Below are 19,149 nucleotides of genomic sequence, written 5' to 3'. Positions count from 1 at the left end.
TATCAAAGTGGCTTATTTAGTGAAGACATTAACCACTTGTGGGAAAAAACATGCCACTAAATGCCTTCCTGTAATGGTAAATGTGGGGATGATTGGCCTTACTCTGAGTAAGATACATCCTTTGGAGACACTGAATTAATGTCAGTGCGTGTACAGCAATGATATATTTTAAATCCCTTCTACAAAAAAGTATAAAACTGCCATCTTCTCATAGATATATCTTTACTATGTGTGCAGCCCCTTACCAGACAGGTGACCTTTCCCAATATAGGATGCTCCTTTCAGCCAGTGGCTGTCCCAGAGGTATCTAGCAGTTGCAGATAATGCATATTTTTGCACAGTTTTCCTGTTACATGAAGACTTGCTCTATATACACCAGCAAGGACAAGCCTTCAGAGACAGAAAGTTCAGGGCTGGGATTATCTCTACCAGATCTTCACATTAGTGCTGAAGTGGCTGCACATTGAACCATCCCCCCAGGATTCACAGACTAGCTAATATGGGCTGTTTTCCTTCCGTCCTTCCTTCCGTCCTTCCTTCCATCCATCCTTCCTTCCATTCTTTCTTCCTTCCTTCCTTCCTTCCATCCATTCTTCCTTCCGTCCTTCCTTCCTTCCGTCCTTCCTTCCTTCCATCCTTCCTTCCTCTTTATATAGGATGTCTGTTCCAGTGAAAGTTGAACAAAATTTGCTGGTACCACCTGTAACATCCTTGCAGAGGCACAGCCCACACCACTGCCTGCCATCATTCCACCATCACAGTCTTTGCTAGACAGGTGTGTACTGAGGAAAAGTAATAGCTCTGAACAGTGTCCTCTCTCACAACTGAAATACATCAGTTTTGTGAGCTCTTCCTCCCTTGCTGGCATCCATCACGTTTTCTTCCCACACACTTACACTTCACTAATGCTATCAGTAATGTCTTCCTTCTTCCATATATTTCTTTTTTTCATTTCTCCTGCTACATTCCTGGCATTTTATCAATATTTGCTCCATATTAATCTCCCTCCATCTCCAGCTTCTCTCTTCAGCCCAAGCACCGTGCAAAACCTCTAAAACCAGTAGCTCCCACCTCCCACCCCCTCCCCATCCCAGTATTTCCAAATGCCCCTGGGACCTATGCATGACATTGTCTAGAAGGGCAGTGAGTACATGCCCTTCTCCATGCACCCACTACAGAGGCAAAAGCTGATGCTCAGCAAGGAACAGGGCACCTTGTTCTCCCTCGACCATGGCAGCCCTTCATTTGTTCATGTTGGTCTCCTTCTGACAGTAGGATGTTCTTAGAGGACAGAAGAGATGTGTCTCCACTGATGAAATGGAATAGTTTTGTTGTTACTGGATGAAGCTCATTTCTGCGTTGGTTCAGAACGACACGGAGATATGCAGTGATTCTTTTGGAAATTACAGGTAGGAAAAAAGCATCACTTCTTCTTCCATAGAATTTTGCCTATTTCTCAGCTTAATGAGAAGAGGTTTGACACAGATATCCTGGCGGTAGTCACTGGGTTATAGGGTAAGCTGTATGTTGGTGTGGTGAATCAGAGCTGTCTCAAAGCCAGATTTGCCATTCTCCCCAGCATTACCTTCCTTCTGCCCTTGAACTTCTAGCTGAAGTGGAAAGAGCCAGCTATGAGCCAGTACTGGATGGTTTGATCTATTTTCAGCTCCTTATGTGTAAGTTGTAAATGCCCTTTTGTTGCACAACACAGTGTATTAAGCAACACTGAGTCCCTATGTGACAAAAGCACAGAATCCACTTTGATATAATCCCTTAACAGAAGTACAAAAATGAGCCCCCACTTGCATGCATAACACCCTCTGATCCTGCACGGACTCTTGCAGAGAGACCAGAGGCAAGGTGCGTCGCGCCAACCTTGAGTGCCCCCTGTGCCAAGCTTCAACACGACTGCAGCTCATCGGGCATGGACACACTGAGCTCTGGGGCAGGTTATTCATTTATCAAAGCAGGAGCTTGTGCAGGAGCCCAGAGATCTCAGGGAACCATTTTCTGCTGTTGGGGCAGAGTCTATTTCCCCATTTCCAGCAGAAGTGCTGCAGCACCATCCCATCTCTCAGCCGTTGTCTCTCTGCTGATTCTACTCTGTTGTTTTGCAGGGGGTTGGTTATGATTTTTTTTTCTTTTTCTGCAGCAGCCCCGCTGGAAATGTAAGATAATATCCAAAATAATTAAGAGCTCCTCACACTATATTTCCTGCTTGCATTCTGTCTCCAAGACATCTTCCATGGGAGGTAAGTGAAAGGGAGAGCAGAGTGTCAGAAAGCTGACAGCCGAGGCGGACACGAGAAGAATTATAGGCATTCAACAAACATTATAAGGACAATAACACACTGGCTTATGGGTATTTATTTTTTATGAGCGGCTTTGGCAGTATTTTGTTTGAAGTTTTGATGGCCATATGTTTTCCAGGGAGGCACAGCACTGTTTGTAAACTGTGCTATAATTGAAATTGAATTTTTATGAAATCTATGTGAAATATGATAACACATTAAAATACTCTCCTTTGGAGAGTTTCCTCATTGATTTTTGTTGCATTAAATCTGTTTACACATCAAAGGAAAATATTACATTCTGCCTGTCTTCATTTCAGTCACACCCTTCCTTTTGTTTCCTGGAGACTGCACATGGCAGAGCAAAATCCCCTCTGTTCAGAGCTCTTCCAGCACTCACACTTCTTTTAGTGAAATGATGCTTTACACTATAATTGGACTTCTTTCTCCCATCTGCTTAGCAAACCAGGAACTTTACAACGCCTTTTTCTTCCTTCATTTTTTCAGCAATTCAGCTCTATGTATACACTGGGACCAATTCTGCCCTGCTGAAAATACGTGGAATTTCATGGCTGACTTCGCCAGGATCAGGATCAGTCCACAGAGGTATCTGCTATGGACAAAATCTGTAGCTGGAGCAGTCATGGCTCAGTTCACTTCAGAGGAGCTTTGCTGCTTTATTTGAGCATCTGTCCCTGGAAAAGTTTTTTGCTACGGCAGATGATGTTTTAAATTCAACCAGCATGCTTTATCTAGGTCTTCTTGGGTGTTTCTGTAAAGACTAAGCTTTCTTTAACTTCTGCACATGAAAATATCATTTTATGTGTACTTACTTATATACGTGTGTATCAAACAATTGCGTATGCTATTGAAAAGTGAAAGCATAGGAAGGAAATAACGCAGTCAAAGGGAAGGCATATTTTTGCCTCAGTACCAAGGAAGAACTCAGAGTGAATCCATCTTAATGACAAAATGAAAATGGTAAGTATTCTTTGGACAGATAACTAGTTACACAGCGATAAAACTTACCTTGGTTTACTCACAAAGCACCTTGTCCAGAGCATCAGCACTGCGATAACACTGCTTGCATTATCCAGTCTGGAATGCTCTTCTGTGGAGCTAGGACAAAGGCCTATTTCAGACACAAAAGAAATGATATGTTTTGGTGTTTTTCTCTGTCACTGTAGGGATAACAGCTATATGCTATCACTAGTGCCTGCTGGATTTGGTTCAGAGTTAAAGCTGGTCTCTTGCCAGATCTTATTTTCATTTCTCTTCTGCTTACTGAAATATTGTCATGTTTTTTTTTTCTCCTCTTCACACTAGCTTGGCTTTCATTTTCTTCTTTTTGCAGAAAACATAGCGTGTCGTGTATGTTTGGACCATCAACCCCCAAAGCTGACCCTGCACCCTACGCGCAGAACCTCCCGCCTGACCAGCAGAGATGTGCAGGATGAGACTCATCTTGGAACTGTCTGCACTGCCTGGAGCATGGGGTTGCATTGCCTTTATTATCTTCGCTGCTGTAGTGTGGCTGCAAATGCTTTTACCGTTGACAAAAATTATCTAGCTCCTCATAAAACTCAACAGAATCACATACCTCCATGGCCTCCTAGTTGGGCAGATACTCCACACTGTCAGCAGGCCATAAGGTATGTTAACTCTGTGCCCCCCCTTTCTTTTGCTGTGCCTTTGTTTTGGTTAATTTTTAGGTGTAAAAAAGGTTCAGTTGTGAGCAGTCAGCAAAGAAATCACCAAGGCCTACACACTGGATTGCCATCTGTGACTGAGACAGAGGAACACCAGATTGTGGGGCAGTGATGGTACAAGGATGGCTCATAAAGATAAGAAGATGAAATAAAAAATCATAGCTACGTGTAATGGAATTTAGAGGCAGGACTTGGATGCTGAGGCCACCTCTAAAATGGCTGTCCAGGCACTGAGGGAGGACAGTTCCTATGTTAAGCATAAGATAAACGTGCACAGAGAACAATCTCCCAAAATATTGGGGCATTTACATTAATGCTGCTGTGAAAGCTCTTTGAAGAAACAGCAAAATTAACACGGATTAATTGACTAATTGATCTCATGAATTAATATTCCACAAAAGAGACATAAGGTTGCAATGAACACTGATACTTGTTTTCAACTCACTGTGTCTTCAGTGCCTGAATGCAAACTTGATGCCATCTGTGAAGACCCTGGTACACCAGCCCCAGAAGTTTCTTCTCCCTCTCTTCTTATGCCTATGCATATGGCAGTGTGTCTGAGGTGAGAAAATTCAAGAGCTGGGGCTGACAAAGATTGCTGCAAAGCCTGCTGGGCACTACAGCAGTTGACCAATGACTTTCTACCCAAGGGATGCTGATCCAAAGGGGCTTCTTGGCAGTGAGATGAGAGAGATGCATGGCTGATTTTCCTACATATTACAAACAATGGATAAGGTCTTCTGTGCATTATTTACTATTAGGAAGTGTGGAAAGAGAACTGGGAAACGAATATTACAGGTAAGCCATAGCTTTCATAAAAGCCAAGTTGTAACACAATGCCCAAGTAGGTATTTGAGTACAGGAAAGTATGAGGAATTTATACTAAATCTTTCAGGCATTAAAAAAATAAAAAGAGAAGAGGAAGGAGAAATTTTGAATGATTTTTCCCAAATCATATTTGGATCTAAAAAACTTGGACTCTTCCACCTCCTTGTGCATTAACTGGAGAGCAAAATCTGCCTCACCCTACAGTTGTGATGGACCTCCATTTCAGCTCAAGTGGAGATGGGACTGCCTTTGTTCCTGGCAGTAAGCTTTCAAGAAAGAGTAGAGGCCTTTAAATGAATAAATAAATCTGTATCTCTTTTTTTTTCCTAAAATTCATACTTGGCTAGTTACCTTCAAAACCGAAAATCAAAACAAAACGAAACAAATCCTCAAGGAGATGAGGTGAGACAGAACAACAAGAAAAAGATTTCTAAGCATCTCTTCCTCTCTTCCCAATGCAGGTCCCTCCTGGCTTGCAGGGTTTTTTTGGTTAATTCAGAGTTTCTGAGCTGCAGCAATCTGTGCAGCCCTCTTTCTCGTTCCTGGACAGGTTTATTTGCTCTTCTCCTCTGAGACCAGGCTGTCAGCTCCCTGTGCTTTACTGCAGCTTCTCTCCTTGAGCTACAGGCTTTCATAATTGTAATTTTTCTCTTTCATGTCCTTTGCTGTGTGACATGCCAGGCAGCCAGCTCCGATGCTCCAGCCCTTGTGCTGCATCCCTGCTTCCATGCACATGGGGCCACTTACTCCCTCCTTTATCGGCCTCCAAATAAAATGGAAAAAGCACAAATCAAAGCTGCAGCCCAGCAGAGTAGGTACAAGGAAACAGAGTGAGCTAAAGCGAGCAAGAGACAAAAAGAGAAAGAGATAAAAACGAGAAAATAAATGAATTTATTAAAAAAAAAAGTCAGAAGAAAGCAGCAGAAAGGAAGGGCAGAGAAAATCTGTAAAACAGAATAGAAAGGCAAATATAGAGAAAGCTGTGGTGCCCTAGCTGCTGTGAGACCAGACAAACAGTTTACAGTGAGTGGGAAATCAGTCTGTGTGTGCTGTGCACAGAAACTTTTGAAGAGCTTATCGCAGGGCAAGTTCTGATCATGCCCTGAAGAAATAAGAATAATAAGAATAATAGGTATTTCTGATGGGGAGGGTGTGTGTGCAGGAACAGACGCGGACGATTCTGCTTCTGTATAGCTTGTATGATGTGTGTATACACACACAAATAGATGTGCATATGCATATATGTAAATTATATTTGTTTTATATATATAAAATGTGCATAAATATGTGTCAGTACATGTGTTAGTTGTATTAAATGTAGGAACAGGACTCTTATTTACAGAAAGACATGCTTATCTTTTTCAAGGTAGCCTCCTCGTAGCAGTGATTCCCACCTGGGAGGAGCTGACAGCCTGGGGGAGGACTTGTCCACATTTACATTGCATCCCCAATGCACTGTCCTACAGTCACCTGACAGTCAGGTAAACTCTTTTTTTTGACATCCCAGCATCACTGGGAGGTGTGAGGGCAGCCAAGGGCCAGTGCTTGGGTGGGAATGGGGACCCGGCCTGTAGGTCAGTGTGGATATATCCAAGGTTGAGTCAGTGCTAAGGAGCAGGATGGCTAGAAACCAGTGCATCTCCTAAAGGAAATGTGGCATGCATTAATTATAAAGTAATGTCACGTTGAGGAGCCATAATAACAAAAGTAACAGCAGCATACAATTTAGGAAATTTCACAATTGGATTAATTATCAAGACATATTGTGGATGATAGCGAATGTATGGCTGGTTAGCTTTGGCATAATACAAAATAAATGTAGACATTAATAAATAGCTATGCATTTCTGCCATAACTTTGATGTTAATTGTACATTATGTGTTCTATAATACATGAGCTGTTTTTCTATTAAATGAACGTACTGCACAAAGTATTTATTATGTGTTCTCTCTGTCTACAAGAAGAATAAAATGCAATAGCTCACCAAAGTATTTTCATTTTTTAAGTAATGATGGAAGCAATGGTCTATGCTGTGAATACATTTTCAAAATTATATTTTAATAGTTGTTCCTGTTTTGTTTCTGTGTATTTCTTGAACTTTCAAATCTTCTCAGGAGAATCATGTTCAAAGTAATATTTAGCATAGAGAAAAAAACTAAATATTTCATGATATAATTTGCTCTTATTAATGTAATTGTCTGTATAGTTTAGATTAAAAATTTACAAGAATTCTTTTCTCTTTCAATAGAAGTCATAATTTCTTAAGAATTTCCATAAATGTTTTGAGATTAATCCTTAGCTCTGGGAATCATTGGAAAAATTCTCATTATTTGGTATTGAATCTGATGTTGAAATTGGCTTTATGCTTATTTTTCTCTTTATAGTCCTGCCAGAGATTCTTTGTCATGGAATTAGTACTCATGTAACTAAGATACAAAAGATTAAATATTTTCCTTAGCAATTTCATGACTAGACTCTGGCATTTAATTTCTTCCATTTTTTAGCATTCTGATTATTGCTTTTCTTGAGCAGATATTTTAATATTTTAGTACAAATCTCTCCACACAACCAATCATGTTATATAGTCCAAGCAATTCCATGCAATTCCATGTCATTGTTCACTTGTAACACCAAAGAAATTGTATGGCCATCCACGGATACAGAGGAATAGCATGTATGATTAGCAAATGCAATCCCTTCCTTCCCGCAAGCTCCCTGCCTGAAATATCCCTTCTGCTTGATTCAAAGGCAATAACTAGTTCAGTTCTTTCCTTTTCTGGCATTTCTGTAGGTAAAGAGACTGTATATTTGCCATTCTTGGTCTTCAAAAGTTTCCTATTTTTGGACCAAAAAAGCCTCGAAACAATGTCCTTTAAGGAGTATGAAGAGAATATGTTGCTGTTTTTCTCTAATTTCCTAGACCTTTTTTAATTAAATTGAAAATCTTATGATGTTGCTCTGAATCCATCAAATATTCATCCAAATGATTCTATTTATTGGCATCTCCACATTAGCATATCAGTCTGTTAAAATTCCTGTAACCATCCATCTGCCTCGTGGCTCCGCTTCTAAGCAGACTTTCACTCAGCTGCTAGTACCATTAAAATCAACTTTTTTTGCTTGAGCTTACTTTCATTTAAGCCACCGCTAGTGCAGAAAGGAGCTCATTTAGTGATGCTTTTTCACCTTTTAGGTTAACTCTGAATGCATCATTAACAGAAAGATGTTGACTAATTTGGAGGGAGTTTAGAGAAAAGCTGTAATAATGGTTAGTGGGTCAGGAAAGCATGCACTGTGCAGAAAGATAAAATGAACTATCCACGTCTAGACTGGCTGGAAATCATCATTAGAAATTTTTAAAAGGTGTAAACACAAGCCGTGGAAGAGTTCAGTGCATTAAGACAGAAGTTATGTGGGGACAAAGTAGAAAATTCATCTTTGGATATTCATGATGGTGATTTGGAGAAGGTCATGACACCACAGTGCAGGTGGCCAGACTAGAGGATTGCAGGAGCTTTCATGTTGCATGCATGTGTGTGTTTTAGCACTTATATAGGGAAAAAATGCCACCAACCAGGAGAGAAAAAGCCTAAATATGAGAAAATTACCATTTACTAGTAGCCACATGTCTTCTGATGGGCCCCATGTGAAGCTGCAGAAGTCTCCTTTTTGTACTGCTGGAGGGCTTGGCATGCAGGACATTAAAAATCACAAAATAGTAATAGAAATAGGAAGCAATCTGGCTTTGCTTGAGATTTTTGACCCAATTTCCCACAGTGGGGCTGCTCCAATAGTACATACCACTGCCTGACAGCATAACTCGATCAGAGCGACTCTGGGTGGTCTGAGGCAGTATCCACTTAAAATTTGTTGCTTGTTTTACTTTGATTTGACTCACAGCTGTGCGAGCTGGGGATTCTGAATTTACAATTTCAGCATCACTGCAGAGTACACAACTTATGCCTGCACATCACATAGGCTTTGGGTTGTATCCGCCTTGCTTCATCTGGCCTTCATGTGCGCAGAGGTCTAAAACTTTGTGGCCGAATGCCATGCAGGAATTTGCACCATCACAGAATAGTATTTAATTTGTGGATAGACTTTAAGAACACTAGACGGTGGAGTTCAAAAAGAAGAATTCAAATGAAATGTCTTCTTCAGTGAGTAAACTCGTTCACATTCCAACATTTAATTATAAAATGGCCTCAGGAAAGTCAGTACTCCGTCTGGTCAGCAGTATTGGCAATATCTTTGCACAATATCATGGTTCAGTTTAATTTCCAAAGAGGAAACTTATTAAGAGGGACGTGAAAACCACTGTAAAGGTAAACATTTCATAAGCCATCTGACAACCACATTGGAAATATTAAATAAGCTTAGAAAATGTTATCCGGTTCGCCTACAAATTTTAATGTGCTCGGAGAGAAAAATGTTACCTGACTGCATCACAGGATCCAGTGATTAAGAACCGAATGAGACCTAAAGACCATCTATTTCAGTAATCTGTCTCTGTCAGTGGTGGGATGCTTGAAAAAATCTAAGGAAGCTCTTTTCCTAAGCTCAGGCTACAAAGATACAAAACACATCCCAGCCACACTCTAATATCTGAAACATGAATGTTTAAACTTTGTACCATTTTGTTTTGGAGCTATTAATAATGTCTCTGGATATGTTGGATGGCCATAGATTATCTAGCCCCTTTAAAAACTCTTGTCCTCAGGCAAATTTAATCTACAAATGAGGCTATAATTTAGGGAACACTCATGCAAAGGGATTAAATTCTTGTTTAACTTCAAGTAAGGATGCATTCAAATTCTTTTAAACACTTCCAATTGTTTCCTTTGTTTCTGTGTAAGCTTATGCAGCATGGACTAACAGTAAAAACATCTTACAATCCTTGTTGGACGTCCCTCTCTCCTTGCCCCATGGAAAGCAGTACAGGAGAGGGGCTCACTGCTCTGGCTGTATGGTGGTTCCAGAGTGTAAATGATTGCAGTTATGTATAGCAGAAATTGATGCAACGTGTACTGTCAGGATTTATGCTGGGCTGTAGTCTTCCATACTCCAAAAATTCACATGACAGAGGAAAGAATCTGCTGAGTCTGAGCTGACCATGCTGTCCAGATGTCCCAGGCAATTTTGTTCAGGGGATATTTAAAAGGAATGAAGTAGCTTTGTCCATTCCAGTAGCTATCTACATGTCTGTCTGTGGTTTAGTGCTTTTTTTTCCTGGATCCACAGACCGTTATATTCCTAAGGAAAATTTCCATAATAATTGTAGTGCATTTTGCAGCAAATCCATAATACAAATCACTGTTCCAGCAGGTACTGCAAGTGACATTTGATCCAAAGACCAAAGCTTCTCTTATTAAACAGTGGAAAGGAGCACATACTTTCAAGGGAGTGATGTGTGCCGAGTAGAAAGAATAATATAATATCCTCTCCTGCTAGCTGGATTGACTCTGCTGTGAGATGGCAACCTCTAGATTGCTTGTTGTGCTTAAAAAACTGGTGAAGCATGAGTATAGCTTGAGGGAAATGCTGATGCGAAAGATACTGTAGGAGAAAAATGATGGGTAGAAAATGTAATTTATCTTGACCTTACATCCTAATAGTCACCAGAAAAAAAAAAAAAAAAGAATAAGAAGAAAAAAAAAAAGAAAAAAATTCAAAACAACACCTACCAAAATAGAACAAAAGTTAGGAAAAAGGAAAGACCTACTCAGCTGCAGTAAGTAGATTCTTATGTTTTATACTCTAAGAATTTCAAAAATAGCTAAAATTTAGGAGTACTTTTTTATTGTGTTAAAAATTGTTGACTTTTGTATCAATATTCTCATGAATAATTACTGTCTTGCTGTTAAGCCAGATTTTTTTCTAATATCATTTGTTTGTGTCTTAATTTGGAAAAAAAAAACACTTCAGAGTAAAATAGTCCACAGCATGGTCTACCTATACAAGACTTAAAAGTTTCTGGGGGATTGGTGGTAAAATGAGATTTACCAAAAATTATTGAAAATTAGGCTGTCTTCCCGCACTATAGCAAAGTTCAACAAGAACCACCAGATAAACAAGTTATGCCAAAGATAAAAATGTTATGTCACTCTTAAAAACCTGAAGCATTATCATTCACAGAGGTGCAAAGATAAGACGTTTATTGTTTCCAGTGCTTGTAGTTCCCTGCATTCAGCAATATGTATTATCATAATTAGTTTTATATCAAGTTCAAAGCAAGTGTGTTCTTGTACACAAATGTAAGCAAATGTGTTAAAAGCTGCCTGATACTTCTTGGCTGGAGAACATCACAAATATGTTATAAACATTTGATCTACACCAGTATAAAATCAAGCTAGAATTGAGTGAACCACAAAACAACATCCTCCATCTCAGCACCATGTCTGCTCCTCTCTTCATCCCTATCCCATTGCAGATAGCACCAGCAATGAGCAATTTCAGAGCCCCAGTTAGTGAATTTGCTGACAGCTCATGGTAAGAGGGGGAATACAAGCACTGTTCTATTACTCTTAGCAGACTGTTGGAGCTTGATGGTGCTGGTATCTAGACATGCCCTGTAGTTTTCCTTAGTACTTTAGAAGTGAAACATTCAGTGCATTAATTTTATTTCATCTTTATATCTTTGATTGATATGTATCCAGATGTATAAAAGCCAAAAACAGTTCATGACAGGAAAAGAACAAAAAATGTTACTTTTCTGAAAGCGGTGAGGAATTACGTCTACTCACTGGGAATTTTCTGTGCTAGCTCTATGGGGAAAAGCTTTATTTTAGATTTCTGCTTGGATTAACTGATGTGTTTTGAGAAATGGGAAATGGGGGAGAAACTGAGTGCTGCCATGCTATGACCACAGCACTACCATTATCTGCCGTAGAACATATTATTACAATACAATTCAAATATTAAATATGATGATGTTATGAGCTGGTGTATTTCCCCCACCCACCCAGGGAAGACTGTTTTGTATCAGCACCCCTATCTTACAGTAAATACAAATATCTAAATTAGATGAGGATAGTGCATTAGTGTTTTCCAAAGGTTACCAGCCTATGCTTTAGCAACAGAATGATTAGGATTCGAGTGAAAAGTCCATTAGAAGACCAATATTCAAAATCTCTTCTTCAGGTGCAATGCCCTGCACTACTGTGGTAGTGACTTGGGGGAAGGGTGTCCAGCTTCTCCATGACCATATGTTCCAGAAATCCTCCATCCTGAGCACTACTGTTCCCAAAGTAATTTAGGTAATGAGTTAAAACTAAGTACAGTATCATGTTGGCAACAGTTAGAGCTGCTAATATTATTAATAAGGATATTTTGACTTTTTGGTAAATCTAAACCTAAACATTAATGAACCCAACTGATGTTCAAAACTGAATGTAGTTCACGTTAAATTTTAAAGCTTTGAATTACATGAAGATCTTTGCAAGTCCTAGTTCAATCGACAGTAATTGCAATTTGCCTTCAGCTACTGTGCCTCTGTGTTATTTTTCCCTGTTGGTGTGGGAGATAACAAATGTGTGAATGACATTTCAGCCTGGTAATTGGGCCATTTATAGTTCCTTGTTAGTTCTTGCTGGATAAGGGCTGTGGTGCTGATTTTACACAAGGATCAAGCTCCTCATTAAAAGCACAGTGCTGAAAGCATGCCTGCGATACCTGACTGCAAGACAAGTGTTGCTATGTAATACGTGAAAAATAAATGACTTTGTACTTGCCATTATCATAAAAAGATGGCACTTCTGACAACTAAGACAACCTCTTAGTCTTCTTCTGTATTGACCTCTAATTTAGAGAAGTCTTTGTTGGTTAAGTGGTTCTACCCCTCCTTGTCCCAGCTTTGTTTTTGCAGGAGCTGAGCCATTGTGGCTCAGCTCTACTCTGGCCCTACTACTTGCTGTTTGCTGGGGCCAAGCATGGAGCAATGAGGTGGGAGCCACCAGTGGGTCCTTTGGGCAAAGACCTGACTGCTGCTTGCTCAGCCCAGGTTGTTTTCCTCCCCATCTTTTTGGACATTTTTCCCTCCAAAGGTGGTGGAGATGCCCTGGATGCCAGTTTACAGTGAGATTTTTATTGTCTGTCAGTGGCTGTGCCAAAGACAGCAAAGGTTAGAGGATTCTCCAACATAGTCGGTATGAATTAATTGTGAAGTAGTTGTGGGAAGAAGACCAATTGCTTGCAGAAGAAGAAAAAAAGAAAACAACAGATATTTTCAGGCACAAAACTTTCACCAGGGGCACAGACACACTGTTCTTCCAGCTACGCCAACAAGTTTAATAAAAGGTATTACCTCTCCCCCTACAAACCTTGTTTCTATTATATTGTAAGACCATCACAGCAATAACAATGCTACTGTCACAATATTAGCAGGAAAATGCTAGTAGTATCTATTCAGCTGCAAGCAATTGCCTGATACCATCAGAGAATACGATTTTTTTTTATTTGGATATATAAAAGCAAGATGTTCAAGATATACTTTTTTTTTTGGTAGAGAAACTGGTTTCCACACAACTATCCACTGAAGGTTTGTAGCTTAGTTTTATGCTTGGTTTTGGCTGCATCGTTTCACTGCAGCTGCTGCTGCTGAAATTTTTCAGTAGCAAAATGGGAGGAACTCAGTGAACATGTAGAAGAAAAAATCTGTCTAGACTTGTTGAGATTGTCACTTATGAAAAAAAAAAAAAACCTCTGTGAAACGCAGGTTGCATTTAGCACTATGCTAGCAACGACTTGGAACTCCTATTATTATTAAATTCTCAGTGTTCAGTGCTCAAAAGTGAGTGTGAAATGTGCCTGACTTCTCTAATGGGTTTTGGAATCAGAAAAATATGTAAATGCCTGAAGATCTTTCCAGTGATATTGTCACCATCCATCTGCATTACATTTTTGCCTTAAACTAGAACATTCTCTCATAGTGAATAACATGCTTGAAGGGGAAGTTTCTATTGCCTTTTTATTGATTATTAATGAAATCACAGTGCTCTCAGCATGTTAATACTGCAGCCCTGAAATAAGGCTAGGCAGTGATAATTGTTTCTCTTAAATCATAAATATAACAAGAAAAGGGAGCTTTCTAGGAGATTTCATGATTTATGAAAATTGAGTAATAAACATCGCTTGATTTGCTGGGAATCTGGAGAAGTATTTCAGGCTTCTTAGGAGAATCAAACATATTTCAATTTTGTTGAATTTCCAGGCATTGTGTCAGGAGGAGTGGCTGAAAAACCCCAACAGATAATGATGAAAAATGTAAGTACAGTGAAGGTTCTTAATAAAAGGACACTACAGAAAGCCATTGTCTGGCACAGTAGCTAAGAAAACAGAGAACTAATGATTATAAAGAAGTACTACATATGTTTAAACTGTTTTTCAAAGGGCTGTGATGTACTGCATAGCCAATAAATTTGCCAAATGAAGCACGAAAGCAGCAGATTGACAGAAGAAATTCATGACTAGGTTGTGAAAGCACAGGGGGACACAGCCCCTACAGCTGTCCTCCCACATGTTCTCAGAGCTAAAGAACATCCTCTACAGCTACGCCAAAGGACGTTGTGTGCAATGAATGCCTTCATCTGTGCATATTTTATTAACAAACTTTCATGTGCAGATTTCCTGCTATTAACATGAGTTTCTCCACTGTCACACTCCAAGCAGCATATGGTGTCCTGGACTGGAAAAAAACCCATGGTTTGCATCAGACTCAGCATGCAACCACATCTGTGGGCTCATCCCATGGATGCATAATGCAGATGTGCTCCCCACCACCCTTTCTGTGGCTGTAGTGCCAGCTCCTAGCAGAGACAAATCCCCTCATACAGTCTAGAAATGCAAAGCTTGAGATGTTTACAGTGATTTTCACATGAATTATGAAATGCAACCCACGGCTATTTCACTACTTTGGTTAACTCATGACTGTAGACATGCCACTACGTTGGAACAATGTACAGATAGATGGGGTAGCTCTCATCCTAAATTTGGGAATATGCCTTCATCACATACTTTTCTTTGCCTGATCTCAGACTAAGCTATCTTTTCACATCAATATTTTCCATCAATATGAAAGAAAGTAGAAAGAAAGCAGATGTTACAACAATTATGTAATGTCAGGGTAGTGAAGCACTGGAACAGGTTGCCCAGAGAGGTGGTGGATTCCTCATCTCTGGAGACACTCAAGGTCAGGTTGGACCAGGTTCTGAGTAATCTGATCGAGCTGTAGGTGGCCCTGTTCATTGCAGTGGAGTTGGACCAGATGGCCTTAAAGGGTCCCTTCCAACTCAAAAAATTATCTGGTTCTATGAATATAGCATCTTTTATAAAAACCTTAATATTGAGCTTTTGACAAAGATTTCAAACTTCCTAGTAGATCTGTGCTTGACCAGGCATGTGTCCTTAAAGAGACAAGGCCAAACTGTCTTACATCCCAGTGTGACTTGTCATGATGTTACAGAGAAAATTGAAGTTGTTTATGGTGGGATACAATAATTTTGTGTAAAGACACATGAACGATGCTTTACATTTTAGAATATGGTCAAAGCTAAATGTTCAACTAAGTCCCATGGGATCAAAGAAAATAATTAAATCAATTATTCAAAAAACATTAGAGGAAGTGTTTTGGAACAGCCAAATAGGTTAAAATTAAAAATTTTAAATTGCAAATGGCGTAGCATTGTTTCTTAAAATTTATCAGGGTTAACTGACACCTCTGTTCTGGCTGCATAATCCTAACCCAAAAGAACAGATGTGAATAGTAGAGAAGCTGGTGATATTTTGTGTTACATTATCATTTAATTATTCAATAAAAGAATTAGAAGGCACAGTTGAATGTAACTCTTTGGCAGAGTTGGGGCTTATGTGCGCCTGGCTTCGCCGCACATTTAACAACATGAGACTACACCTCTGCCAGGCACCGGTTGATGAAAATCCTCATTCCCCTCATTTTTGTCATTTCCCCAGTGTTTCCATGGAATTACCATGCCAGCAGGATCAGGTGATGACTAGTTAATATGCTGCAACACGTGCTGTTGGGTTATAATTTTTACTGAGTTTTATTGCTGCATGTCCTTTGTCTGGACAGAAACTTCTCTATAGTACAAAAGTTTCCAATTTATTTTTTTCATGCAGGACATTTCTTTAGCTACACCTTTACGTTTTTGAGAGTTTGAAAAGGAGCTGAAATGCTGTTTCAGGTCAGTTCATTCTTATTCGAACAAAGGAAGATTTCCAGCTTTAAGCATGTCTCCTTAAATTCAGTTCTCACAAAGAGTTTGTATGGAGTGATCACCAAAGCAGGTATTGTCTCTTTTTAAGTATCTTTGTAAGAATATTCCTTTCTAGTTTTGGCAAGGGACTTGCTTAAGAGTTGCCAGATAATGACTGCCTAAAGAATATTAATGTTTTTAGCTCCTCCACTCGATAATCATTTGAAGGAGTGTGTCAAAATGACAAAAAAAAAATTACTAGAGCTATCATCTTAAAAAGTTTTGTAACCTTGATTGCAGAAAATATGAAACACCTGAAAATAGACACATCAGGAGAATGTATCATTTGGAGGCTGTTAAGGAATACAAGTTTTCACCTTTAAGTAGGCAGATGGCTTTGGCAGTAAGAAAATTTTTCTACAAACTATTTCTCAGCAGTAAATGTTCTTAGCATTTGGGGAATTAAGAATTTAGAGCACTTGTGAAAAGGATTAATTTTACTAAGAATTTTTTAAGCCCACACAAAGGCTTCTAAAAATGAGATCTCTTCCTGCAAATGGGGATGAGGAAAGAGCCATGTGTGTACCAGTCCAGGGGTTGAACCTGGAGCAGGAAGAACGCCTCGAGCTCCCTGCTACGGGCTGCTGGTGGTCATGACATGGAGGCAAGGAAAGCAAATCTGTCAATTGAAGAGGAATTCTGCAGATCCAGTTTCCATCCGGACCAAACAGAAAGGCCATGTGCACTCTCATCTCATGGGCTGAAATAAAAGAAAAACAAAACCAAGGCCATAAAGAGGTCTTTTTCTCAGTTTGTATTTTAGATGAGATTGTTCTCCTGTGTGTCTCCTGACAGCTGTCACAGGCATCATCTTCATCCTCTCCCATCTCCTTTCCCTGAAAACCACCTCCTATAATTACTTTCTGACTACACGCATGTTATGTTAGAAGTCCGAGACAGGCTGAGGATAACTGCCCGGGTCAGTCTGATCTTCTCCCACCTTTCCTGTCCTTTTTGTTCTATCTTCTAGTTCTGGGTGAGACCGATCACGCTCCGAACTCCTCTCATCTCATCCTGTCCCTCATGTCCCAGTCCAGGGCACTAATTTTGGCTCTCTGAGGTAAAGGAGAGAAAGCAGAAGGAAATGGAAGAGCTGAAAGCCCATCTCACACTTCAAGGAGACAGATAAAGAGCTCGATCCCCTCACATCCCTTAAACAGTTGTTATCTTTAGAGGTCACCTTGAGCTTTGTCTGGATAAGTATGAGTCTTTCCAGAGAGTGGGCTGGAATTTTCCATGTAAACTGTAAAAAAATGCATGGCTACTCTGTGTTCACACAGTCATTTATAATTTGGTGTTTATTAAGTTACTATCAAGACTATCATGCTGTAATATTTGTTTTGCATTTTTATTGCACATAATGCTTCTTCTAATGGCACTGTTTCAGAGATATGGAAAGTTAAATATGCCTACAGATAATCACAATATCCTTTTGTTTTTCATATAGATAGCCATCACTTAATTTAAGCTCTTAGGATTCATTTTCTAAAGCAAAACAAGATTTCATAATTGATAAAAGGGATATATACATTTGTGCATTGTGTATACTTGGCAATATCTTTCAGCAGTAGTTTTTGAACTAAAGTAGTTATTACAATAAAATATAAAAAAAGTTTCTACAGATATTGTCTGATTCATATGGACTGTGATTTAACAAGTGCCAACTCTACCAAACTATAGTTCTTTAAGAAACAAATCCTTCAGGTTCCTTTGAAAATTTCTAGCCTTAAAACTTAGAATGAGTTTTTGTCAGAGCAAAGTTAATGCTTCATCTCTTCTAGGTTATTAAGTTTTAGTCTTACGCTACCAGTAAGTACAGTGATAGGTACATGGAGAGGGCAATTGACTGTCTCTAAAGGTTAACTGTCTTCTGGCTGAAAATGAGTACAATTACTCACCAAAAAGCAAATGACTAAAACCTTCATCTGAGGAGTTTTCAGATGCAACCGGAATGGACACTGTGTAACTCACAGAGGATAGGTTTTATAGAAAGAAATAAAAAAGCATCTGAAGAAATGAAAGATTAAAGTGATTCATGATAGTGTTCCAAAACAAATGCAGATTATTTTGGCTGTGGGAAGAGAGTATATAGTTTACTGTCCTTTCTGAACTTAGTTGCCTCAAAGCTGTATTAATTTGTTTAGTTGTGAGGTGGGGGACGAAGGGAAGAGCATACGTCACTGCATGGATTGGTTCCCTGTTTGCAATGTCACAAGAAAACACTATTGACCAGGTAGAACTAAGCATTGGATAGTGTTCTTTTTGAGCAAAGCCTGACTGTGTTAAAATCATTGAAAAGTCTGAGATTTAATTCCAAGAAAGTAAGATCAGATCAGGACTCTGCAGGTGTAAGAGATGTAGGAACTCTGCTGGCTTGCCCTGCTGAGCTGCGACATTTCGGGACTGGAAGTAATACCATGGCGAAGTGCAGCCATGCTCTCACCTCTCCAGAAGCACTGGAGCACTGAGTGATCTTAAACCACTGAAAGAAAATACAAATGAAGTGGAAAAATTAGTAGTGCGCTGTTAAGATAATTCAAATATGATTTTTTTTTCTCTTTTTCTTTCTTCCACTGTAAAGAAGAGTTCAGCATTTCATCCTGCTCTAAGAGGCCAAACAAGCCCACTGGAGCACAAGTGTGGATAATTTCAGAAATTGATATTTTCTGTCTCTCCAGGATGACCCAGAAACAGGGAGAAGAGAAGGGAAGTCTGAAGAGCACAACACAGAAACACAATGGAAGCACAACATAATCTGGACAATTAAAAGTGCTTAATTCCACTTAATGTGGTAAGTTCTGTATCATTTTCAAGTTACAATTTCTTTATTTTGTTGTCCCCAAGTAATCTTTTAAATGGGAAAAATCATAGAGTTTTGTCCAAACCCAAACATTTATTTCTATAGACTTGGAGTGCTCTACAACAGATCCCTTTTCCAGGATGGCATGAAGCAGTGCAGCAAATCAGACCCCGGAGGGCAAGCATGCAGTGGGGTGGAACCTCCTTTCCACCTGTGATCATTAATGTGTGCAAGATTTTTGGGCGATGCGA

The 19,149-nt window shown here is 39.5% G+C and overlaps 2 long non-coding RNA genes across 26 annotated transcripts in view; one reads left to right on the top strand and one right to left on the bottom strand.

Annotated features, from left to right (window-relative positions):
• LOC110399701 overlaps window positions 1-19,149 on the top strand; it is an 84,808-nt gene that overhangs the window by 9,106 nt on the left and 56,553 nt on the right. For 17 of the 24 annotated variants that reach the window (XR_002439364.1, XR_002439362.1, XR_002439363.1 and 14 more), the window contains 6 exons: window positions 1,273-1,409; window positions 2,153-2,252; window positions 2,799-2,897; window positions 3,646-6,309; window positions 14,037-14,089; window positions 15,962-18,889. This is a non-coding gene — a long non-coding RNA (uncharacterized LOC110399701). Of the gene's footprint in view, window positions 1-1,272; window positions 1,410-2,152; window positions 2,253-2,798; window positions 3,273-3,645; window positions 6,310-14,036; window positions 14,090-15,961; window positions 18,890-19,149 lie in introns of all 24 variants that reach the window. The other 7 variants (XR_002439353.1, XR_002439352.1, XR_002439344.1 and 4 more) reach the window with 7 other exon arrangements.
• Window positions 1-19,149, bottom strand: part of LOC110399702 — a 54,530-nt gene that overhangs the window by 33,457 nt on the left and 1,924 nt on the right. For both annotated transcript variants that reach the window (XR_002439366.1, XR_002439365.1), the window contains exon 3: window positions 3,321-3,423. This is a non-coding gene — a long non-coding RNA (uncharacterized LOC110399702). The remainder of the gene's footprint in view (window positions 1-3,320; window positions 3,424-19,149) is intronic.

The sequence above is a fragment of the Numida meleagris genome, chromosome 5 (assembly GCF_002078875.1).
Source record: "Numida meleagris isolate 19003 breed g44 Domestic line chromosome 5, NumMel1.0, whole genome shotgun sequence".
NCBI lineage: Eukaryota > Metazoa > Chordata > Aves > Galliformes > Numididae > Numida > Numida meleagris.
The sequence above is the reverse complement of the archived record's forward strand: the minus strand, read 5'-3'. Positions and strand labels throughout refer to the sequence as shown.